Here is a 25,638-nt window from a genome sequence, read left to right on the forward strand (position 1 = left end):
ACAAATTCGCTGTTACTTCTTGCCGATCTGGTACACAGACCAAGTTGGGTTAGCGGAAGACAGTAGAAAATGTTGAAAGAAGAGATGCACGTTTCGATATGAGTTCTGCAAGTCAGCGTGAGAGCATCTCATAAAATGTTCAACAAACTCCAATGGCAGACGGTACAATAAAGACGTTATGCATCATGGAAAGCTGTACCGGTAATTTGAAAAGCCAGTCTCAACTGTACAATACAAATGGAAGCGTACATGTAATGCTCCACGCATGTTTTTAAACCTTTTTTGGCGATAAACAGTACTTACGAATGAACTCAACTCTCTTTTCATGCCGTATACGTGGTGAATCGAACTTTTTTCTCTCTTTAGTCAATTTCTTGGGTTAGACCAGAAATCAGCAACTCAAACATTTTCGTGCGTCCTGCACATGCGTTATAAATACATTTGGTCATGGTACAAGGAACTAAACTACCAGAGACTTTGTACGTTTTAGGGACACGAAAAAACAAAACAAACAGTAACAAACAGGTCCGGTAGCTTCACGCAGTCAGTGTGCTTCAGAGATGACAGTTGTACTTCGATCAAAACATCAAGCACTGGAGGGGTGATGTTGGCGGTCTACGTTTGTCTGCGCAGACAACATGTCTGTGGCAACAACAGCTGGACATTTACGTTCTGGATGTTTTCATGCTATGCCCGATGACGTACTGTCGATCAATATAAGTTTCGTCGTGGCCTGCACAGTGGCACTAACCCATAGGCTAGCCCAGCTCTAACTTAATTCGAAATTTTTCAGGCGCATAAATCCACAGAAGCATCTACTCTTCTTGGACCAACTGACCTACAGCCATTCAAGGTGAGTTTCACTCATTGCTGCTATTATTACACGATCCATTGTTCGACGTCAACGTGCAACGGTGGGGGGGGGGGGGGGTCAGGGGAGGGGGGTCAGCAACGCAACGGCAACGAAATCGGTGCTGTCGCTGCCGTAATGCGGAAACGGAGCGATTTATTTGATGTCCGAAAGGATATGATCACTGGCTTTCGGGTCAAGGATGGAAGCATTTCCGAAACGGCTAAGTATTGAAGCTATTCGCGTGCTGCAGTGGTTAAATGGTTAAAGTAAACCGTGCAAAGCTATTCCTGTGCTGCAATGGTTAAAGTAAACCGTGCATGGCAACATAGCGCTATCCAAAACCCGGATCGAAGCAATTATAGTGCATCATGGACCATAAATGGGAGATGTGAACGAAGGCAGCAGAGACGTGTACAGGCGTGCAACTGTTACGCATGTGACTGCCCAGATGAACCAAGGGGCTACCAGCAGTATCTCCTCAGCGAATGTTGCTGCGTATGGGCCTCCGCAGCGGGCGCCTGCTTCACTAACGCATGCTGACTGCTGTTCATCTGCGACCAAGGCTGAAATTTGCACGCCAGTACAGCAACTGGACGTCCACTGAATGGAGATAGGTAACCTTTCCACATGGATCATGTTATAGGCCCCTTAGGGCAGATGGCCGTCCGCCAGCACGGTGTGGAACGACTGAAAGCATACACCCTGCAACAATCGTCGGAAGGGTCCAGGCTGGATGAGAGAGCGTTATGGCCTGGCGGGTTTTTTTGTGACATTCCCTGGGCGATCTCGTCATTCCGGAAGGCACACTGGATCAACATACGTATGCATGTATCCTTGGGGACCATGTCCACCCCTACATGCAGCCTGTTTCTCCACAGCATGACGACGACTACGAGTAGGACAATGCAACGTGTCACACTGCTCGCAGTATACGTGCGTGGTTCGAAGAACAGCAAGATGAGCCTACCGTAGAGCCCTGGCCACCAAACTCCCCGTATCTGAATCCAATTGAGAGTCAGTGGGACTACCTCGATGGGGCTGTTCGTGCAATGGATCCTCAACCAAAAAATCTAGCGCAGCTGGCTACGGCACTGTAGTCGGCATTGTCTAACATCGCTGCCAGTACCTACCAGAACCATGTTGACACTCTCCTTGTACGTCTCACAGCGATATTTGCACACCTGGCGAGGGGCAGGAGATGGCAACTGCCTCCACCCCAGAAGAAAAATCTTGGCAAATCAAACTGGCCTCCAGCCCCGCCAAACAGGCAGATGTATTAATTCAGTATCAGTCTGAACAAAGCGAGAACATGTAAGGGATACCGACTAACATTAAGTGTACCCACATCAATCTGTCGCGAAATCTCAACAAAATTTCGTCATATAAGGTGAAACTAAAATGCGATGTCACGCTCTAGATCTCCACCAGTTCAGATAGTTGCAAAATTTCAACTTGTTCTTTGTTTAATACCTTTAAAATATAATGTCTGATGCATGTGCAAACACACAATCTCTTCCAACGCGTGTTTTGATTACCACAAAATGAAATACACATACAGATAACTGCGATCAGTCACTTTATTTCCATAAACTGCCCATAATCTGATTAAAATTCATCTGGATGTACCGCTGCGCCACCTTACAAAATGCTTAATATACCAATACAACCGACGTTTCGGCCTTCTTGCGGCGGCCTTTCTCATGGCAAAGCATAATTAGCTTGGGAGTGGGAGCTCCTATATACTGAATTTTTAACGCTGTCACCAGACCTCCGATGTGTTATTTACGTGATTTTATTACCCCTAAAATATCACTGCTGGGTGCCAGGACAGAGGCAGTGCACACGTCGCACGTTAGTTGTGTGTTACACGGCTTGCTGGCAACCGGGAGCCCGCTACGACTCGGCCACTGACTTCTGTGGTCCGTGCTTTTAGTTACGGGAAAGCGTCGCCAATCGTCCATGTGCTGAAGCACACGTAATTATATTCCACAAACTCGGTTTAGAGTCTTTTCAGGCTGATCTTCAGTTGGTGCAGATTTTTGCGCCTGTGTGGGAGGTATTGTTAAATGCACCTGGAAGCTTCCATCTTCATTGCCTATTTTATGAGATTAAAGAAAGGCAAAGCTTTCGAAAATGATGACTCGAACACACTCGAAAATTCTGAGGGTAGCTGGGATAAAATACATGGAGCAAAAAGATTATATACAAGTTGTACAGAAACCAGACGGCGGTTGTACGACCGAAAACATGAAAGAGATGTAGTAGTTGAGAAGGGAGTGAGACACTTTCCGTAGCCCATCCCCGATGCTATTCAATCTGTACACTGACCAAGCAGGAAACCAAGCGAAAGAAAAATTTGGAGAAGCAAAGTTCAGGGACAAGAGAGAGAAAAATCTGAGATTTGCCGCTGACACTGTAATTCTGTCAGAGACAGCAAAGAATTTGGTAGAGCAGTTGAACAGAACAGTGTCTTCAAAGGAGGATATACGGTTAACATTAACAAAAGCAAAATAATGTTGATAGTATATTGTCGAATTATATCAGGCAATTCTGAGAGAATTACATTAGGAAACCATACACCAAGAACAGTAGGATGAGTTTTTTCTGTTTGGGCAGTAAAATAATTGATTGCAGAGGTAGAGATGATGTAAAATGTAGACTGAAAATTGCGAGAAAAACGTTTCTGAAAAAGAGAAATTTATGAACACTGAATACAGGTTTCAGTATTTGGAAGTAGAGTGTCATCTTGTATGGAAGTGAAATGTGGATGATAAACATATCAGACAAGAAGACAACAGAAGCTTTTGAAATGTGGTGCTACAGAAGAACGCTGGGGATTAAATTGGTTGACCGTGTAACCTATGAAGAGGTTCTGAACAGAACTGGGGGGAAAAAATTTGTGACATAACTTGATTAAAAGAAGGAATAGATTGATAGCACACATTCTGAGACGTCACGGGACCACCAATGTGGGAAGTGTGTGGAAGTAAAAATTACAGCGAAAGACCAAGAGATGAATACAGTAAGCAGGTTCAAGAGGATTTGGAATGCAGTAGTTATTCGGAGATGAATGGGCTTGCACAGGATACATTCGCGCGGGCAGCTGCATCAAATCAGTCTTCGGACGACGACGACGACGACGACGACGACGACGACGACACTGGCCACACGATTAATCACCAATCAGTTTTACGCTCATTCTGGAGCTGGCGAACTTACGATGACAGTGTTTATAATGAATAAAGATAACTCTGCGGCCATTAGGCAATGAAAATGGAAGCTGCCAGGTGGACATTAACAACAACGTCACATCGCCAGACCAGTACCCAGCGTCATGTAACAAAAATAAATGTTACTTTTGCATGCTCCATCTGAAGGTAAATCTGGGAAGTCTCGAATTTAAATAAACAAATATTTCGTTCAAATGTTTCAAATGGCTCTGAGCACTATGGGACTTAACATCTGAGGTCATCAGTCCTCTAGAACTTAGAACTACTTAAACCTAACGAACCTAAGGACATCGCACACATCCATGCCCGAGGCAGGATTCGAACCTGCGACCTCTAGAAGACGCGCGGTGCCGGACTGAAGCGCCTAAAACCGCTAGGTCACAACGGCCGGCAAATATTTCGTAAGTTAATGGTCGCAGTTATCTATATTTACATTTTATTAGCTTAGCGCTGGCTGCTTTTCTCACGTTTGCGTAGGAATTATAAATTTATAAATACATATTACGCCAACTGAAAAATTATTGCATTACAAACCCGTTTCTTTTTTCTATTCAATACAATAAAGCCAATTTGTCGTAGTGACTGTTAAAATAGCTTTCCTGATTCAGTTCACGAATTGCAACAGCGTCTAAAATTTTTGTGCTGACTACGGCCGTAGAAGTATGGTCTTTTCCGAATGTACTTCTCATTAAAATGCTATTCTGGTATGCTGGAATTGTAAGTTTTCGTTAAACCTGTCTTCTGAGTTCTTGCGGTGATATTTCTCTAGAAACTTTCATCCCTTAACACACATTTCTTTATTTAGAACCGAGAAGCCAAATACCAATTTTCATAGATTTAGCTTTAAAGATGTTTTAATATAACGAAATATTTTCATAATAACTTTAATCCCGTACTTCACCTCCTTACGGTTTGACTTTCTAAAATCCTTGGAACACGTATTTTCTTTTATTTCTAGCCGAGAAGTCAATTCCCACTTCTTTAAAAATGCCTTCGTAGTTCCTTAATAATGATTTATTTTCAATAAAACTTTCGTCCGCTATTTTACCCCCTTAGTGGTTGACTTTCCAAAAATGCTGAAACACTTATTTTTATCTCTGACAGAGAAACCAAATACCAATCTTCGTGGTTATATCTTCAAAATTGTCTCAATAGCGATATTTTTTCAAAAAGCCTTTGATTCCCTATTTCACCACATTAGGAGTGGAATTTCTAACAGTCCATTGTTAAAAGATGCCTACAGTGTAAGATCCATACCATACCCTCCCCAAATTTCAAATTCCTATCAGCGGTTTTGGCTGGACGATGATGATTCTGTCAGGACATTGGCTTACTTTAAATAACCGTACCACATGCGAAAATTACGGGAGTCAGTTTATGATACCCGGCGTATACTTCAGTCCCACGTCAGAGTCAACCTCGACGCGACTGCGACTGTCTGCACTAAAGTACGCCTAGACCCGGCTGCGGGAGCGTGCAGGCGCGCAGTGTTCTCGTGTTCCGGCTCGCTTCTTTTCTTTCCCGCCCCCACCCCCGCGGGCTGATGACCACAGATAACGAGAGTTCGGGGGTCGCGCTGCCGAGGAGCGGCGCAGGACGCGCACTAGTGCCGCTACGAGCCCTGGGACCGGCCGGGCCTTGCCCGCGCATGCGCGCAGCCGCGCCACCGGGGTATGGATTTTGCCACCCCTCGCCATCCGCCTCTTCGGCATACAGGAACATCCAAAGCTATCTGCAGCACGCACGCGCCGCCGCCGCCGCCCACCCGCCCTGGAAGGCCTCGTAAAAAATGTAAATATTTTTGGACCGCAGCTTATTCAGAGTGGCGATCGACGTCGCGGGTGACTTTTTCCCCAGCCCGGCCGCTCGATGTCCTCAAAGGGCGCTCTCGCCAACCCCGATGAGGCGCATTCGAACACTGGAGCAATCACGGTCGCATTGTGAACGGTCCTCGTTTCTATTTTTCCTTCCTTTTCTCTACAAACATCTAGTGTGTCATTGGTCCGTAGAGGATTAAACTTAGTGATGCTAAGACAGCAGCTTTACGATGGCGGATCTAATTCTATGGTTCAAATGGCTCTGAGAACTATGGGACTTAACATCAGAGGTCATCAGTCCCCTACAACTTAGAACTACTTAAACCTAACTAACCTAAGGACATCACACACATCCATGCCCGAGGCAGGATTCGAACCTGCGACCATAGCGGTCGCGCGGTTCCAGACTGAAGCGCCTAGAACCGCTCGGCCACACTGGCCGGCTCTAATTCTATCTCCACCTCTATACTCCGCAATGCCGTCTCATTTCCACCCCCCCCCCCCCCCCCCCGTTTTTCCTTATTCCATTTACGAATGGCGCGAGGGAATCATGATTGTCTGTAAAGCACCACATGACACCTATTTCTCTAATTTTCTCGTCGTGATCATTTCGCGAGAGATATGTAGGAGAAAGCAACATGTTGCCCGACTCTCCTTGGAGCATAACATCTTGCAATTTCAAAACTATATCTCTCCCTCATGCACAACGCCTCTCTTGTAGCGTCTGCCACTGGAGTTTGTGGAACACATGCGTAACGCTTTCGCTTCGAGTAAACGATCCCGTGACGAAACGCGCTGCTCTTCGTTGGATGTTCTGTATCTCTTGTATTAATTCTCGTAAGTCAGGAGATTCCAGACTGATGAGCAGTAATCACGAATTGGTACAATTCCGCTTCAGGTAGCTCTGGAAAGTTACTCCTAAGTATTTTACGGTAGCTACTGTTTCCAGTGATTCGTCACCTATAAGGTAATCTAACAATTGTGGATCTCCTCGCCTATTTACGCGGAATTCACTACATTTGCTTACGTTCAGGGTCAACTGCCGGTCCCTGCACTCATCAGTTCTTGCAATATTTGCCCACGGTCTTCCCGGTGCTGAAGACGTTCTATAGACAACGGCATCTTCCTCGGATAGCCTCACAGAGCCTCCAGTGTTATCCACTAGTAGTTAATATAAATTGCAAACAAGAGTGCGTCGTGTCTCGAGACGGGAGATATTAGGACACCTTACTGAAGGCAGGAGATCTTACCTCAATCGACACACAGATAAATACAGAAATTAGCGTGGGCTGCTTGCAGTATTCCGAAAGCGGCTCGGCTACAAGCTGAAAGCATTTCGAAGTACGGAACTCTGTGTAAAACTCAAGGAAGAAGTATAGAAGTAAGTCAGAATGAAGTCATGATACTGGAACTCTCCTCCAGGCACTACTTCAAGGCTAAGTCCTCATTAGCCACCTCTCAAACCTTGCCGATGTAAGTTGGCTAACTATTCCTCAAAATTTAACTTCTTAGCAACGGCGGGAACAGGACGACGAGCGACACAGGGGTAGTGTCTCCTTACTACTGCAGGCCAGTTCTTCTTTGGGTCTTGGGCGGACCCGTATTTATACTGCTCACAGAAGTCGCTTTCTTGGACCATACCATATAGGAAGCATTCCAGTCAAACTCCTTAGATGTCTATTTGTGCTCGGCTTGGCTACAGTCACTCCGCAACGCATGCCTCCCTCCTTTTGTGTGTACAAACCCTGTTTGTCGCTCGGCGACGGAAAATGGGGTGTTTGACATATTTGTTCAAATGACGTCACAATGCTCCAGGTAGTTCTGAGCAACAGTTCCTAGTTGAGGCTTCGGAATAATTTCTGAGTTTGCTATTCTTTTACCTCTGACGAGATCGGTGTTTGAGACAAGCGGCCCAATAACAACTGTAACACAGATTTAGTTATTGCTACCGTCATCCCACTACTCGTTGACAAGAAACTTTCAAAATAACGTGTTTTTAGAAACTACAGTTCTCTACACTGATGTGTGATAAACATACGACAAGCAGCAGCTAATATTGCTCCATAGTGCGCTAACGTGTTGTGTATCCTGTCTTGAATGCGTAATTACTGTAAGGTTATTTTCCTCTTTCTTATTTCTTCGACAGATTGAGGTGTCACAGGGTTAATACGATGGATTTTCTTTCAGGAAGAGGAGGGGCAGGTTCAGATCCTCGTCCCATCCTCCAGGTCTAGGTATCTTATGATTTCCGAATATCGCCTGGCGCGAATTCCTCGATGGTCCCTTCAAAAGGATCATGACCTGTTTCCTTGCTCAAACCGAACTCGTGCTCACTCTCAAAACAATTCTTCATCAATAAGACATTACATCCAATAGTTTTTTTTTCTTTTCTGCCGCAATGCATTTACGTGGGACTCGATTTTTTGTTGCTCCAATGCCGTCACCATTTCATCTGTCAACAATTTTTTCCCCTCAGATCATCTACTACTTTTTTGCAGCTTAGTACGCTTCAGTTGTAACAGAATGCCTGTTGAATCAGACAGTAAATCGATAATTAAGATTACACTTCGACATTCAGCTATATCAAACAAAATGCAGCAGAAGAGTGCTAAGACTGTAACATAGAGGTATTACAGAAGCAACTTAGCTGAGTCAGAAGAGAATGCCGGAAGGAATATGATGTGCCCATGTCGAATTGAAACAGGAAAATCTAAACTGGGATAGCTGGACGGCGGACTGAATCCTGTCCCTACAGAATAGCAATCCACTGGTTAAATCAAACCTCCCACTCGCATAATGACAGCAAATAGAAAAAAAGTACATAATGAAGGTGATAAAAGTAACCCACAGGGCAGACGACACTGCGGTAACACACCTTGACTAGTTTATCACTGTTTCTAAGAATGGTGGATAAACATACAATAAAGACGTACAGCAAAATCAGAACAATATCGATTAATGCTAAACGTACGAACAAATTAAGTTAAACTGATGCCGGTGACATTCAGAGAGCAAACTCCGGGAGGTATGAACATTCAAAAAGTCATCTGCATTGTCACTCACGCATTTTTCATCAATGTTGTTGTATTATACTGTCGTAATGCAGCCACCAAGTACTTGTGTCCAATCGGAAATGCCAATGATTACTTACAGGAAATGAGAACAACCACTGCCCACTTTTATTTAGCCTATTTAATCAGAAAGTGTACTGTCGTCTGCAAATAAACCTGTCGAGCTGAAAGTCGTAACTGCTCCGTTCAGAGTAAATGTTGGAATACCTAGCAAATTAAAACCATCTGCTGGACCAGTGGTCCAAGACGCATCCTAATGCGTCGTGGATCACGTTCTGCCAATTACGATACTACAAAACAAAGCAATGACGTTCTAGTTCTGCGGGACGAATAAAGACGTATGTGATACTGATGAAATATATACATCGAGAAAAACAATGAAGTTAAACCGACAGCCCGTCTAGGGAATGGTTAAATTAATGTTTCAAAATTTATCTGACTGGGAGAAAAATCTGTGAAGTCCCTTTCTGCGAAAGCGTTTAGGGCCTGAGCAGACGCGACATGTTGCAGTACATTACAAAACGATTTCGTTCAACGACACCTTGGTCGACAAAACAGATAACAGACTCATAGTTAGACTTAGTATGTCGTAACGATAAAATAACCTAAACTCCATGGATCGATTGTCTAACTGCGTTATACCATCTTCATGGCTACACTACATTTTTTGAAACTATTGACTGGGTACACTTCGGGTTTCAAGTAGGAGACACTTTAAAAGCGCTTTCAATAAGTCACATTTCAGTTTTTGATATCTAAAGAAATACTGCCACCGACAACGCTCTGTAGGGCATGAAGTAATGTGAATTTACTATGAATTAGGTTTCCCTAACTAAAGGAATAGCTATTTTGTTTACTACTGGATTAATACAACGCATTTTGAGGTGATTAATTTTTAACAACATTTACATCCCCAGTTGTCCCGAATACAAATGTACTCACTGGCTAGCAGAACCCGCAAGTTAACCGATCGGTGTAATCAGTGAGAAAAACCAGAAGCATATTGAAAGGACAACTATTTGGAAAAGTTGATGTACATGTAGAATACCTGCATTTTTAATGATTTTGTTTGATCCTGGGTCCTTTTTTATTTATTAATGTAGTGCATAATAATAAACATTTTTTCCTAAGTCTAACAACGCAATCTGTCCCATAATCCACAGACATGGTCTTGCGTACCGTAAGTACAGCCACAATAGAGAGGTATATGCGGAGAGGCCAGACAATCATAGAGGGGATGACTGACTGATCTGGCCTTGTAAAACCACGCGATACAATCTTGGTATACTGCTACTGTGAAGGGCTGAAAGCAAGGGGAAACTACAGCCGCTACTTCTCCCAAGAGCACGCATCTCTACTGTATGGTTAAATTGACGGCGCATCCTCTTGGGTAAAATATTCCAGAGCTAAGTCGGAGCGGACGGACTACTCACGAGGACGTCGTCATCTAATCGCGCAGGTAGGTTAGAAAATTTGAAAAGGGAAATGGATAGATTGAAGTTGAACATAGTGGAAATTAGTGACGTTCGGTGGCAGGAGGAATAGGACTTCTGGTCGGGTGAGTACACGGTTGTAATATGCAGAAACTCAGACCGATCATCACTCACGATTTATGATGCAAACGAAACAGTGACAAAGATATTTCTGTGACTGTTTTGTTTATGAACGTTTGCTGTTTTCGACGGATGCTGCGCATCATAAATCGTGTGAGTGATACGCCACCTGCCGCCTATTCAGCGATCGGAACTGGCCTCCCTGGTATTGCTCCCCGCGCAACGCTGGACGTTTCCTCCTTCAATTAGAGCGGTAAAGTTTTTTCTTTAATGAAAACTGATTCAGAAACTTACGTTCTTATTTAACCACAGTGTAGGATTTTTCTTTTTCCAAGTATTGTAAAGTCGAAAACATTTATCGTATTTTAAGAAATTTGGCGTCTTCTGTATAAGAACACGCGTAGGAAAAATACCCGAACCCCTCAGGGAACCTTTGCAAAGTTTTGCAGAATTAATACACGGCTAATCTGGTTCATGGAGCAACTACCCAGTCAAAGATTGCCTATCCAACGGCTTCCCAGGGCAACAAAAATTTGATTTTCAGAGTTTTGTATTATTACTGAGCGGATTTAAAATGTACTTCTTAAGATGTATTTACGTTAACGGTTTAACATAGTAAAACAAGTATTGCAGTTACAAACTGTGTTTATCTCTTGAGACAGCGCGATTCACGGCGCGCAAGTTACCCTCACCTTATTCATCCATTGTTTGAGGATGAACATTTTACTACTTCCCACAAGTTTGAAATAAGACTTCATGCCTTTTCCAACTTTTTTCTCGCTTACATGCTTACCGTCAAGTATTTTAACACATTAACTCATTTGTGAAGTAATAAGACATTTGTTGTTTTGTACATAGAACTTTGATACTTTAAAGTATCAGAGGCTTACTGGTAAAGACTAAGAAGGCAAAAAAGCACTCAATCATTACCGTAAGATACGAGAGAACTGGCGAACGTATGATGTTGCGTCTTATGTCACGACCAATGTCAAAGTCAAAACTTACTTCCCGAGATATTCCTTGACGTTATGTTCTGTCCGCCTCCGTTCAGTTCAGTCCCGCTTCGTTCAATCTTGCACCGCTCCATTCAGTCCCATTCGTTCTGTTCAGTTCAATCCCACTCCAGTTCCAATCAATCTTGTTCCGTTCATTTCAGTCTAGTTCGTTCCGTTCCGCCTCGTTTACCGTCTGTGTTAATGCTGTCGACGTCATTTAGGGAATTTGGCAGTATCAGGTTGAGACGAGTTTCATGGAAGACTGTTTTGACATTCTGTACGTTCCATTAAGTCCACCGTTAATCGCCTTTTATCCTGAGTACGAGCAACACGACAGAGTGCAGGAGCCAATGACAGTACGGCAGAAAGGGCACTGCCTTTTTTTACGGAGGGCTGACAAATGCTGGCACTAGCGGCGCCGATCCATTTGCGATTATGAACAGCGCTGCCGGTGCGGCCACTGGGAGCAGCCACCGCGGCCAGCACAGGCGGTGCGGTGTTATTTTTTGAAATATTGTTCCGCTGTCTGCGGGGAGAGGGCGCAGCGCCGCGCAGGGGACCGCAGCTTGCCTGCACCTGCTACTGCCAACTCCCCTACCTGCCGTCGACGGTTTCCACACCACTGTCTGCACCCTCCACACTCTCCGCTTTCCCTTCCTTTGGCTCTTTCCCAAAAATCACCGTTTGCGATCACGCAGGCCTATGCATTCTTCATCCGTTTCTTCATACATTTTTTCTTCTTTCTTCAGCCTCTAAACTCTGGGACTTTTCTCTCTCACAGACGTAACGTGTGAAGAAGCCGGTTTGACATTTCTGACCACAGATTCAGATTGCTCTTGAAATTAGGAATCAAATTACATCAATCACAGGTTCATCGACTTATTAGTAAAAAAAATGGTTCAAATGGCTCTGAGCACTATGGGACTTAACTTCTGAGGTCATCAGTCCCCTATAACTTAGAACTACTTGAACCTAACTAACCTAAGGACATCACACACATTCATGCCCGAGGCAGGATTCGAACCTGCGGCCGTAGCGGTCGCGCGGTTCCAGACTACAGCGCCTAGAACCGCTCGGCCACAGTTATTAGTCGAAAGTCAAAAATATAATTAATGAATAAATGGTATTAAATCAATTCCCCCTGGCAGTTTGAGATCATCGAAGGCCAACCTGATCAGGGAACTATCGACTGTCGGTGGCGAAGAAATTTTATGGGCCACAGATTCATTATTGTTAATTACAGGAAAGATGGCGAAATTTTGCAGAGGTTCTGAGGCGTTACTTTAAATTTCAGGCTACGGCTACTTCGCCACGCAAAGATTACATGGCTAGCGGGCTTCCACAGAATTTGCGCCACCTCAGTCTCCCGAACTCCTGAGCTGGATGGCCAGGTCATCACTAGCCGTAACAGACTGTACGACCGTAACTGCGATCATCAGAGTACGAGAACTTCTTTCTGAGGCCTGACGCCTGCTGTGGAGAGGGGCATCCGAACTGACAAAAGTGCAGTGAGCCGCTCTCAGCGGCTCATTTTGTTGCAGTACTAAGTTGGAGTCACTTACTGATAACAGTACAGCGCGTATTGCCACCAGTTTTAGGTATCTATGAGCTTGCTTTCGTTACTTGGTAGTAGCCATGAACCGAGCAGTTAAGTTTAGTATTGCAGTTTCTAGATAATACGCTCGCTTTCGGTCGTGATTTTTCAAATGATGTAATCTTTGCATCTCATTAGACAGGCATGGCCGGGCCGGCCGGTGTGGCCATGCGGTTAAAGGCGCTTCAGTCTGGAACCGCTGACCGCTACGGTCGCAGGTTCGAATCCTGCCTCGGGCATGGATGTGTGTGACGTCCTTAGGTTACTTAGGTTTAATTAGTTCTAAGTTCTAGGCGACTGATGACCTCAGAAGTTAAGTCGCATAGTGCTCAGAGCCATTTGAACCATTTGAACGGCATGGCGGCTTTTTCCACGCTGACGCGGCAAGCTGTTTTGCTGCCCCTATCTAGGCTTCCGTTCATACGCAAATCTCATTGCTACTGATTATTTTCCTTTTTATTGCAAAGTCTCAGGTTTCTTAATTATTTTCGGCCAACACCGTCTCCAGGGGAGAGGTTGTACAATTTGTTCACGTTTATTTCCTGTGTCTAGCAATATTAAAAATTTTTGTCTTGTCAACCTACAGAAAGATACTTTCGAACCAGGTTATTTCTTTAATTGTGAGTGGAATGTAACAGTCTACCTCTCATTTGAGTTTTCTTTTGGTGAATATATTTTCTTTATATACCTGATCTAACAGTCTGCTGGTCTGTAGCATTCCCCTGTTGCCCTAAATCATCATGTTTTTATTTTGCTACCGAAAACTCTGCTTAACCCGAAGAACGCCGACGCCGTCACAGTCGTTTCAGCTAATAGGGAATCAGCGGCAGGTAGTCAGCCATCCGTAAACCTCTGCACGACGCTTGACGTTTCGCTAAGAACTACAGATGCACAAGTCATAAAAGCAACAATCCCCTGTAACAGGCAGTTATGTCAAGTAGACTCACATAATTCATTATTCGGTAAAAAGCTAAAAACTTTGCTTCAAATAATGTGTGTAAAGACATGCAATATTTCCAATGTCATACCTCCCAAAACAGAAGGAAATGCAGAAAGACATCATCAAAATTTCCACTTTGTGTTACGAATGTCAGCGCACTTTTTTATAGTATGTGGAAAAATACATAACTATGTCCATAAGAGGCCCGACAGTACAAAATTACAAGATTAGCTGTGAACTTCTACAGCATGTTTCAGTATTTACGCGCATTACTGGAAAGTGATACAGACTGGATGAAAAAGTAAAATAAAAAGTGGGAAAGGCGAATGGAATTCTTTGTCTCGTTGGAAATCTTCTCAGAAAGTGCGGCGCATCTGTAAAGGGAATCCCAAAAGAATGGTGCGATCAATTTCAGAGCAGTGCTCCCAGCATCTGGAGTTATCGTGAAGACATTGCAGCGGGTCTCTAACAAATTCAGAAACGCGTTGCTATGGTCAAATAAGTCGACACAACCAATACGAAAATGAAACAAAAATAACAGGCTAAGTTAAATGGGAAGCACTGGAAGGAAATCGACGCTACTCTCGCGAAATTTGGGTAAGCTGTGATCGAAAGTGTCTGTACAAAAATTCTGCTGACGCCTTAGTATATCTGGAGGGGAATAAGACAGGGCGGCTGCAACGCATATGAATTATTTCCCCCTTCAATCAACATGAAAATCTCTCCTGATTGTGCGTAATTTAAACGGGCACGCACAGTGCAGTTCATTGCTGAGTATATGTGAGATGTCTCTCAGAAGAATCGTCACACACATTATCTCTAATGTTTTGGCAGATATTTGCAGTTTCAGTCCTGACATGATTATGTAGAGACAGCTCACACAAATATTGCTCACCCCATGTTTAACGTGATTGTCGCAGTCAACTGAGAAGTTGTGTTTCTCATTACAAACGATTTTTTCATAGAGGGATTCTAAACTGCAATTCGACGGAGTCGTCTCATGCTGGTTTAATGCGACATTACGTTGAACGATATGTTTGTTAATAATTGACTGTCTTGAACACACTTCATTATGTAATTAACAGTATCACTGATTTCAGCGATCTGGCATCATCAAATACCGGGTGATCGAAAAGTCAGTATAAATTTGAAAACTTAATAAATCACGGAATAATGTAGATAGAGGTAAAAATTGACACACATGCTTGGAATGACATGGGGTTTTATTAGAACAAAAAAAAAGTTCACAAAATGTCCGACAGATGGCGCTGGACAGCAAAACTGTTACCGTGACGGGTGAGAGGTACTCCGATATGTTACAGAATCGCATCGTCCCCAACCTGTCTGATAAAACACCTGCTGGAACGTACGATGTTTATGCAGGATGGTGCTCCACCCCATGTTGCTAGACGCGTGAAAGATCTCTTGCAAGCGTCGTTTGGTGATGATTGTGTGCTCAGCCGCCACTTTCGTCATGCTTGGCCTCCCAGTCCCCAGACCTCAGTCCGTGCGATTTTTGGATTTGGGGTTACCTGAAGTCACAAGTGTTTCGTGATCGAAAGACAACATCCGACGTCAATGCCTCACCGTAACTACGGACATGCTTTATAGTGCTGTTCACAACATGATTCCTCGACTACAACCATTGTTGACGAATGATGGTGGACATATTGAGCATTTCCTGTAAAGAACATCGTCTTGGCTTTGTCTTACTTTGTTATGAAGCGCCATCTGTTGGACATTTTTTGAACGTTTGTATTTTTTTGGTTCTAATAAAACCCCATATCATTCCAAGTATGTGTGTCAATTTGTACCCCTCTATCTACATTATTCCGTGATTTATTCAGTTTTCAAATTTATACTGACTTTTTGATCACCCGGTATGTTAAAGTGAGAAAACACTGCAGTAACACTATTAGGTTCAACTAGCTGAAGACCACGCCTACAGAAAAAATTTAAGAGTACACATTAAGGATAACATGACGGACAGCTATAACATAGCATTAGTACTCTGATACGAGTACCAGCGTCAAGTGCTTTGTATATGTAAGTATATGAAGTCCTAGTTATGGCCTGTGAGCGTCCTACACTTACACTAGAGTAAAGGCGGTAGTGGGTGCCAGTGCTGAGCTAACTTAGTAATAAGCAGTACAGATTCAGTATCACAAAGTATGATATTCATAGTCATTAAAATGGTTTTGAAGGGCTAAAGTGAGTCTAAAAGCAACATATAAAATACAATACGTATCAACAATACCCATATCAAAATAAAATATGTACGCATAAACTGGTATACAATCTACTCATAGAAAGCCTTTTAACATGACAAAGTAAATACATGGGTTGGATAAAAAATAGTGGCAACACTTATTAATTCACAACAGAAGTTCACAGTATTACATGCCCTCAATATAATCGCCTTCCCCCACACACATGGAATGCGTCGTAAGACGTCAGCAAGTCCATCTCTTTCGATGTCTAGCAAGGACCGCCCTGTGGCACGGATGATGGACCGCCCTGTGGCACGGATGATGGACCGCCCTGTGGCACGGATGATGGACCGCCCTGTGGCACGGATGATGTCTTCTCTTGTGTTTTAGTGCGAGCTACGGAGAGGTCCTTAATTTTGGCGAACAGGTCGTAACCGCATAGACTCATATCGGGTGAACACGGCGGACGCTCCACTATCTTCCACCTCCACGTACGCAGGAGCTCCTGCATGGGGTTCACTGCGTGGCATCGTGCATTTTCGTGAAGGATGATGGGACGCAATGCCAGAAGATGCCGTCGTTTTCTTCTCAGTGTGGGACGAAGGCGATGTTGCAAGACACTGCAGTAGGAGGCTGCAGTGACCATCTGCCCCTGCAGTATAACATGACGCAGGGTTAACCTACGGATATCGCAAGCCACAACAACCATCACTTTGGTACGAGTTGGTTCACGGCAGGAGAATCAAGGCGTTTCCATTCAGTGGGCCGATCTCGAATGACATCCAACCCGTCCCGAAGCATGTCTCCCATCTCGCTATCACACGATATAGCAGAGCTGCATCACCACACGCCGGCTGGTGCGACCGAGCGGTTCTAGGCGCTTCAGTCTGGAACCGCACGACCGCTACGGTCGCAGGTTCAAATCCTGCCTCGGCCATGGATGTGTGTGATGTCCTTAGGTTAGTTAGGTTTCAGTAGTTCTAAGTTCTAGGGGGCTGATGTTAAGTCCCATAGTGCTCAGTGCAATTTGAACAATTTTTTACATCACCACGTCTCTCATGGACTCCCTGAAAACATTGTTGTGAACTACGACCACGTGCTACTTCAATCTTGATCCATACAAATGTTTCGTGTTTCCTACAAATACCGTTAGTTTGCCTGAACTGACCTCCCTCAGTTTCAGACAGTACACACAGCAACTCACTCAACCACGGCCTCAATGCACAACTTCAGCTGACCTTCTGCTGTAAGCTACAGACAGTGCGCATGCCACTGGAAGTACATCCATCACGGTATGGCAGTTTTGCCACTACTTTTTATCCAGCCTTAGTAAATTCGATATCGCCTATCAAGATTTTTAATTAAATATTTACTGTTTTGTTCGATCACTTTTCACAAAACGTCTTGTTTTTATTTACCTCGTTGTTTTACCCATGTGAATCCAATTTAATTAATAATCTGAATATCACATTTTGAACTACTGAATCTGTAATAGTGGACATTTCTGTTAGATCACTACTGCCCACTTAGGCTATAGCTCGGGTTTCCTAAGTATAGAATGCTGTCATGCTTTCGCTAACATTTGTTCACATACCTGCGTATGTAAAGCACTTTACGTTCATACATGTCACAATACTCTTAAGGGTGTTTTACGGCTGACAACTTTCAGTCCTTTATTATGTACTATTACATATTTTTCTGTGGACTTGGCCTTCAGCCAATTGAATATACAGCAAGTAACAAAAATGTACGGCACACCCAATTGCTGGACACGTTCCTCACACGTAGACGAAGAATTTATGTTATTTGAACATCGGTCTGGAAAAGTTTTGTTTCCAAGTTACAACTCATTTTCTCCGACTTATTAATCATGGGAAAAGCTGCGACATGGTCGCAAATTGAACAGTGACCCAACATAGAATAAATTTCCTATACTTCAGTCTGTGGTCACAATCCCCCCCCCCCCCCCCTTCCCCATGGGATTACCAGTTTCGGTCTATAATGGCCATCTTCAGATCTGTTTTATAAAAGCATGTACTACTATTGTGGAGCAGTTTGTTTTGAACAGTAGTGCTGCTTACAAGATGCCTCTTGTGTATGCTGTTATTTATATATGTTTGACGATGCTGGTGCTGATTTTGTGTTTAGTATCTGACGATTCCACTATGCCTTCAGAATAGTACGACATGTTTCTATAAAACAGATCTGAAGATGGTCATTAAAGACCGAAACTGGTATTCTTGTGACATAAAAAAATTGTGACCATTACGCGCAGTAAAGCAAATTTAAATCATGGAAAACGCACGGGAGCAGAACGTTAGAACCATGAGGAATATGCACTCATGGTGACGTCTGGTCATGTTGTGCACCGCCGGTGTTTTGTATTACATGTCCCTCTATCCATGCGACGTACGTCATTACTTATTTACCTGTAACATCAACTGTTCCAGCGATCACTATGAACGTTGCAAGCACACGGGTTACTACGTAGAGTTATTCGCAAACTTGGTTCGTGCAATGGCAGTGTACAATACTGCAGAGATGGCAGATGTCCATTTGATGTATGGATTAGCTGACATCAATGGCGCTACTGCTCAACGTTTGTATCGGAGAGATTTCCAGGACGAATATGCCCCTAAAGAAAACCGTTTGAAGCCACTGATCGTCGTCTAAGGGAACATGGAGCATCTAAGCCAGATATTCGCGACCTGGGGAGACCTAGAAGAACGAGTACACCGCAACGGGAGGCGGAAATTCTTCATGCCGTTGACGAAGACCCTAGTATCAGCTGAAGACATGTAGCTGCAACACTGAATGTCGACTACATGACTGCGTGGCGAGTGTTATACGAGGACCAGCCGTGTCCCTATCATTTACAGCATGTGCAGGCACTACCTGTAGCTGATTTTGTTGCACGGGCACTCTTCTGTGAATGGTTTATTCAACAAAGTATGAATCCTAATTTCAATGCAACGGTGCTGTTCACAGATGAGGCGTCGTTTCAACGAGACCAGATAGTAAATTTTCCAAATCGGCATGTGTGGGCCGGCGTCAATTCGACCGCAACTATCGAAAGAAGTCATCAACAAAGATTTTCTGTCGATGTTTGGGCCCGCATTGTTGGTGACTGGAAGGGCCTCACTTTCTTCCTCCCAGGCTCAACGGACAACGTTATAATATCGTAGAGAATATTCTATCTGATTTGTTAGCAGATGTGCCTAAAGCTGTGCGACAAAACATGTACTTGATGCACGATGTAGCACCTTCTCGTTTTAGTGTTATTGTCCGTCGCTTCTATATAACAGATTCGGTGAGGGATGGATAGGTATCGATGGACCATTGCATGGCTTCCACACTTTCCGGACCTAATCCCACTGGAATTTTATTTGTCGGGCATTTGAAAGCTTTTGTGTATGGAACCCCAGTACAAGATGCTCAGTCTCCTTGTCCGTATTATGGAAGGCTGCGAAACCATACGCAATACTCCAGGGATACATCAGCGCATCCGAGATTCACTACGACGGCTGGTTGCTGCATGCTTCAATGCTTACGGAGGGCATACTGAACATTTCTTGTGAGAAAGAGTTGCACTTGCTACGCTGATGCGTTCTTTCCGTGTGTGTTTCCTATGGTTGATGACTTGAAGAAAATGAGTTGTAACAAGGAAACAAAGCGTTTCCAGACCCATGTCACGTAACATAATTTCTTCGTCTACTTTTGAGGAATGTGACCTGCAATTTGTGCCGCACATTTTTGTTACAGCCTGTATTATTGTTAAATCAGTGTTTTTCCACTTCGTTTTAACAGATCTGATGGTGGCAGAATGCCGAAACAGGTATTATAGTATGAAAAGCATGTAAGGGTGTCGCAGGGTAGGTTGTGCTGAGAAATGTCTCTTAAGAAAATTATTGAATATACTGTGCCGCCTCTCAGTTAATTATCACTGAAGTTGGCCTATCAGCTGTTGTGAGCGCAAATTCAAGCAGCCCTGCAAAACGCTGTCGACAAGCGCGTGCTTCGTGTTGTTTCCTAAAACCGAATTAGAGAGCGATACCAGAGCTGGACATACGACGGTAGCAAGGATCGAAGTCGAGCCAAAGGCTGAGCAGTCTTGCACGCTATCATCTACTCTACTAAAAAAAAAGTTCAAATGGCTCTGAGCAACTATGGGACTTGACATCTATGGTCATCAGTCCACTAGAACTTAGAACTACTTAAACCTAACTAACCTAAGGACAGCACACAACACCCAGTCATCACGAAGCAGAGAAAAATCCCTTACCCCGCCGGGAATCGAACCCGGGAACCCGGGCGCGGGAAGCGAGAACGCTACCGCACGACCACGAGCTGCGGACTACGCTATAACAAATGACACTAATTTTATCTGGCGGTCCGCTTCGATTTGCAGACGTGACGACCTGATCTGCCAACTCCAGAGGTTGCTAACTCGGAAACTCTAACTTTTCTTGACCATTAGATCTTAGCACGACTTACCCCGCAAAGCCCTTACAAGCTGATCAGACTGTTTTTGATCACCCTATATAATGAAATGCTACCAAGACGGACAGTTTTTAGCGAAGTGCCAAATACGATCGCTGACTCTTATACACACACTTTTATGTCTTCGAGTGCTTAATGACATGTGTCACACTGAAAACATGAGAAATTGCCAGTGCTTCAGCATCGACTAGATAGCGCTTATACATGGCGAGACAGGTAAGGAAGCCGTGGCGCACACATACTTATGTTTACAAGTTTTTCGGTCTCTGTTGTTGCTATACAATGCATTACACGAGTTACAATTGTGCACGAGTTGCCTAGGTAGAGATGGAGCAAATAGGAACATTTACATATATATTTATTTCCTTTCAGGTTGAAAGGAGTCTACTGGGGTGGACTTATATGTGGCACCCGAATATTTTAATGATAGTCTGGGATTGTAGTGTAGCAGTAAGAGAGCGCTTGGCGCCCTGTTGTGTGTAACAGTCTGTGAGCGAAAGGGGATGCAGTAGGCAATTTTTGTGGTGTGATCTGTAAAGCCACCAAGTGTTAGATTATAATGTAGGAATTTTCTCACACCAATATATTATCTTACCACAAGTAAAATAGGTAGTTAAAAATTGTGAGTGACTTTATAATGGAATGTAAAGTGAAATGATGAATGTAAAATTTAATTGTGACAAGAAAGGATTACTGGATTGCTATTACAAAGAAGCTTTACGAGCAATGTATTATTGGAAATATAAATGTGGAAGCAGTAGTCTTCCCGCAGTTAAGGTAAAGAAGCTAATTTTTTATTACTTCCCTTTTGCCAGCACGTTAGTGTAAATGAGTTGGCTGATAATTGGTAACAGTGAGTTCTGAGTAACCCCAGAATGTACGTAAACAGATCTTATGTATGGGCTACTTAGATATTTCCATTTTGAAATGTTTCTAAGATTTGTTATCACAGGTATACGTAATTTGGAGATTTGTCTTCATGCTGTTTAGTGATGTCAGATAATACTTGCTGTACATACCTCGCTGATGTGACTACGTCAGCAAAGAAAGGTTTTCATTTAGTCAAAAGGATGTAATATTTGTCAGTAATGTAATTTCAATTTTCAGTTGTTTTGAAACGCCAAACTTTAACTTCAAATACAACTTCACTATTGAAAAAGTCAGTGTTAGTAATTCACCAAAATCTGTCCAGGCCAAATGTTTCTTTAAAGACATTCAATTTTTCTTATATGTTTTCATTTATCAGCAAAAAGAATTTAATGTATAATTCAAATTATTATTTTCAGCATTGCACACCACTAAGTCTGTAGCTAGTATATTTTATTCTTCTTCATATGGGAGCAGAATATAACGCGATCCGCCGTTGCTGCTTTAGAGATGAGACACTTTAATTTTTTGTTTTATCAGTTTTGAACAGGGCCAGAGGATTCAGTACCGAAGGGGCTGAATATATTTTGCAGTAAGTGTACTGCTTTATTGGCACAGAGTAAGCACACCACTTGCACTTACAACACGCTACACGATAACTCCAGTTCCGTTTAAATTCCCAGTTCAAGCATTCATGTAAGTATTTCAATAATTATAAAGAACGTTATTCATTTATAAAGAACGTTACAAGATGATACCCACCACTTCATAAGTTACATTTTGTTTATACATCTACGTGTGGTCCACTTTTTAATCCTACATTTTATATAAACATCTTACATATATAAACATAAAAAAATGAAATTAAATATCAATGTCTGAATTTTTCAGGAAGATTCCTATGATGTGATAAACACATGTACATGACGACATATAAAAATATAAACACTCGAAACAAAAACAATTTGAACATTAATGTCCGCGTCATTTAGAAATTTTCATATGATATCACGTATCCTTCTACCATTCGTATTTGAGAGAACAGTAATGAATGTAGGTACATTATAGATTGGGGAAATACTTTTTGGGTGAGACAAAGTAACGATCTTTTTAAAAATAATGGATAAAATATCCAGCCAATACCAACAAGATTACAACTTACACTAATAAAATTGAAAAGATAGGAGACAAAATCATGATGTATAGCGCACGCCATCCAGTGTCTAACATAAAAATCAATCGGCTATGACAAAATATGGTTGGCCTACCTTTGATCTGGCCGGTGCAGTGATGCATGACAACCGGCCTGACATAGAAGGCGTAGGAGCCTAAGGTCAAGAGGCGTCGATACCCTTACCTGTCGAGAGACAAAACATGGGTAGTCAGCGAAGAACTTGTAAGGCTGATAGCTGCATCCCCACATCCTAAATCTTTTAATACAAACTGTAAATGTACAGGTCAAACTAGCGGCTGGTTTTAGCTGTTTAAGTTTTTGTGAACTATGCAGTAGTTTAGATTTTAGCTAGCGAAGTAGAAATTTAGGTCACTGTATGTAAACAGTGGTTTGAGATGGTAGACCATCCACTTTCACGCGGTAGGGATCGATTTTCGCCAGTTAGCGTGCTACGAGGCGGAATTTTACTTTAATAAATGTTCACTTATTGAGTGTCTCAGCCATAATTTTTCCCGAGAGCATGTAGCTCGACTGTATGGTTACATGATGGCAGCCTCTTGGGTAAAATATTCTGGAGGTAAAATAGTCCCCCATTCTAATCCCCCCGAGGGGACTACTCAGGAGGATGTTATTATCAGGAGAAACAAAACTGGCGTTCTATGGATCGGAGCGTGGAATCTTTTAATCATACAGTTAGGTTTGAAAATTTTTGAAATGGGAAATGGATAGGTTGAAGTTAAATATAGTGGAAATTAGTGAATTTCGGTGGCTGCAGGTACAGGACTTCTGGTCAGGTGAATACAGGGTTATAAATGCAGATCGGATAGGGTAATGCATGAGTAGGTTTAACATGAATAAGCATATAGGAATGCGGGTAAGCTACTATGAACAGCATAGTCAACGCTTTATCGTAGCCAAGATAGACACAAAGCCCACACTCACAACAGCAGTACAAGTTTATATGCCAACTAGCTCCGCAGATGATGAAGAGATTGAAGAAATGTATGATCTGATAAACGAAATTATTCAGATAATAAAGAAGACGATAATTTAACTGTGATGGGCGACTGGAATCCTCCATGTTATTCAATGTACACTGGGCGCAGGCAGAACGAAAAACAAAGAAAAATTTGGAGAAGGAATTATGGTTCAGGGAGAAGAAATAAAAATTTTGAGGTTTGCCGATGACACCGTGATTCGTCAGAGACAGCAATGGACTTGGAAGAGTAGTTAAACGGAATGGATAGTGGCTTGAAAGGCGGATATAAGATGAACATTAACAAAACCAAAACAACGACAACGGAATATAGGTGAATTACATCAGGTGAAGCTGAGGGAATTAGATTAGGAAACTGCACACTTAAAGCAGTAGATGAGTTCTGGTATTTGAGCAGTAAAATAACGGACGATGGCCCAGATAGAGGGGATATAAAATGTAGCAAAGCGTTTATCAAGACGAGAAATTTGGTAACGTTGAATATAGAAGGAAGTCTTTTCTGAAAGTGTTTGTATGGAGCGTAGCCATGTATGGAACTGGAACACGGACGATAAACAGTTTCGATAAGAAGAGAATACAAGCTTTCGAAATGTGGTGCTACAGAAGAATGCTGAAGATTAGATGGGCAGATCACGGAACTATTTACGAGGTACTGAACAGAATTGGGGAGAGAAGAAATTTGTGGCACAACCTGACTAGAAGAAGGGATCAGTTGATACGACACATTCTGAGACGCCAAGGGATCACCAACTTAGTATATATATATATATAGAGAGAGAGAGAGAGAGAGAAAGAGAGAAAGAGAGAGAGAGAGAGAGAGAGAGAGTGAGAGTGTGTGTGTGTGTGTGTGTGTGTGTGTGTGTGTAGGGAGGGGGCATTAAAAATCGTAGAAGAAGACCAAGAGACGAATACGGTAAGCAGATTTAAAAGTTGTAAGTTCCAGTAGTTATTGTAAGACGAAGAGGCCTGCACAGGATAGAGTGGAATGGAGAGCTACATCAAACTGTACTGTTTCAAAATGTGTGACATGTTATTTTGGTATACCTGTCGCCTCCACAAGTTTGCGAAGTTATGTTGATAATCGTAAATTACGAAAGAAATTAATTCAAAATTGTATGCGGACGATTTTTCATGCATTTGTACTAAAACCAGTTATTGCAATCCAGTACGAGGATGGCTGCTTCTAAAAAAAAACCGACGGAGCACAGCATAGCATAGAGAGTGTGAGACGGCAACAGCGGAGTTTAGAGTCCATCTACTGGCGCTGCGATGTGGCCGGTACAAGATTGATCGACAGCCATTCAATACAATGAAAAGATTTTAAAATTCCATTATAGACACATGTTTGTCTAAAAGTATGGTTCCTAACGCAATCAACATTAAGAGCTAGTTATTTCTTTCTTCACCATTACACAATGCAGATCGTGCCGTGGAGAAGACTTGGGTCAAGGGCTTTTTAAGTTCAGGAGCGGTAAATGTAACTACGCGTATGAAGGTTGCGGTTAGCACGCTAGGCACGAATTGCCCTACATAATTTTTCTCTGATTACACGAAAACAGGTTCCTTTTATTTATAATCTGGAATGCTGGTGCGTGATACCTCATGCTATAGCTAGGAAGATCTTTTTAAGCGTTGATGTAGATTAATACAAAAAGTTTAGCTTCTGCAGCTCCTATTAATTTTCTGTGATATCGAAATTTTTATTGGTATTGTGGATTTGGTCGGACGGAGGATCCGATTTGTTTCCTTTGAAGTAAAGCTAGTGGATCTGTCGGCACACTCCACGGGAACTGAGAGTGAGCGTTACCCGAGAAAGGTGACACGTCTCGAGGTGTGT

The 25,638-nt window shown here is 42.9% G+C and overlaps 1 protein-coding gene across 1 annotated transcript in view; it reads right to left on the reverse strand.

The window, feature by feature from the left end:
- The window catches only part of LOC124777906 (stress-activated protein kinase JNK), a 718,838-nt gene extending 695,921 nt beyond the window's left edge, over window positions 1–22,917 (reverse strand). The window contains exon 1 of the mRNA XM_047253456.1: window positions 22,899–22,917. The gene's annotated coding sequence lies outside the window, so the exon portion shown is untranslated. The remainder of the gene's footprint in view (window positions 1–22,898) is intronic.
- Between the last annotated feature and the right edge of the window lie 2,721 nt (window positions 22,918–25,638).

The sequence above is a fragment of the Schistocerca piceifrons genome, chromosome 2, assembly GCF_021461385.2.
Source record: "Schistocerca piceifrons isolate TAMUIC-IGC-003096 chromosome 2, iqSchPice1.1, whole genome shotgun sequence".
Taxonomy (NCBI): domain Eukaryota; kingdom Metazoa; phylum Arthropoda; class Insecta; order Orthoptera; family Acrididae; genus Schistocerca; species Schistocerca piceifrons.